Genomic DNA, 1311 nt, shown 5'->3' on the forward strand with positions numbered 1-1311 from the left:
AGTTGGCTTAGTTTAGGGTGATTGATATAAGAAGCTTAATTCAAGCAAATGAATAAAATCTATAAAATGTATTTTTGCATACTGAAACATAATTTCCCACTCTTCAAATGTTTCTGGGAGACACTTTATCTTTCTGTGTGATAGAAAGCTGGAAGTCTATAGAGCCTGGAAATTTCTGGAAGCCATTTTATAAGTTTGAGAAAAAACAATAATAAAAAAAAAAACCTGAACTTCATTAAGACAGACAAATAAGTCTCCTCTTGTGCTCTCATGTTAATGGCAGGTGGCATGTGCTGAGGGGGACACAAATAACCATTGCTGACACAGGGTGAGTCTCCCTGCCTGCCCCATTTCCTCTTGCTGTTAGTACTGGAGCTAGCCAGCATGTCCAGCATGTCCATAGCACTACCCATTCACTCACAAACCAGCTGACCTCAGGGGGTCAATCAGTCTGGCGACAAGTACATCCAGGAGATCAAGCCCCTCACCCTGGAGGAAACCATCAACCTTTACGCTCTTACCGATTATGCTTTTGGTACAAGGAGTATTTCTAAGAGAAGGACAGCTCTGCTGCACCCAGATTTCAGTGCATGAGGGAGGAATTTGATAAAATTGGAATGAGAAGGACTACAGAAGGGATTCTGCTTGTACATGGCTATCTCATGTGTTACTGCTAAAGCTAAGAACAACTTTCTTCAAATTACCTGGTGGTGAACTCAAGCTGGAGGAGATGAAGTTGAAGGACTAAAGTACTTAATGACAAAAATCATCAAGATGGAGCCCTGCAGGACTAGATCACTGATAACTGCTTTGGTAACTGGTGGAGACCAAAATTTGAATCTCCTCATTATCCATATATTCCTGCACATATTACAAAACCCAATGAACATTAATTTGTTTTTGGTTCAAATTCAAGGGAGAGCCTTGTACACAGACCTAAAAATTACAAGCTGGTAGCTGTTAAAATTGTTGTTAAAATTATATGATAATGCACCAGGATTTAGGCCCATCTAGTTTCAGACTCCCTCAGCTTCTGAGCAGGTTCAATTTTATGGACAACTGAATTGTTGTACAGTGGAGAAGTAAAAGAAGTCATCTCTGTGAGCACAGATAAATGATGTAGAATAAACATGGTAGGAAAGGTTGTCATTTGTTTTGTTTTGTTTTGTGTGTGTGGTTTTTTTTTTTTTTTAATTTTTATCTCTTTCTCAATCCCTAAATTGCAACCTACTTTCTTCTGTTATTTGAATAATAAAGTTGATATGAAGAACTAGATAGTGGTGTAAACAAATGTGATGATAATTTTTAATT

At 37.9% G+C, this 1311-nt stretch overlaps 1 pseudogene; it reads left to right on the top strand.

The window, feature by feature from the left end:
- The first annotated feature begins 393 nt into the window (after positions 1–393).
- On the top strand, positions 394–1063 carry LOC131828037 (cleavage and polyadenylation specificity factor subunit 5-like; annotated as a pseudogene).
- The last annotated feature ends 248 nt before the right edge of the window (positions 1064–1311 follow it).

The sequence above is a fragment of the Mustela lutreola genome, chromosome 3 (genome assembly GCF_030435805.1).
Source record: "Mustela lutreola isolate mMusLut2 chromosome 3, mMusLut2.pri, whole genome shotgun sequence".
Classification (NCBI taxonomy): domain Eukaryota; kingdom Metazoa; phylum Chordata; class Mammalia; order Carnivora; family Mustelidae; genus Mustela; species Mustela lutreola.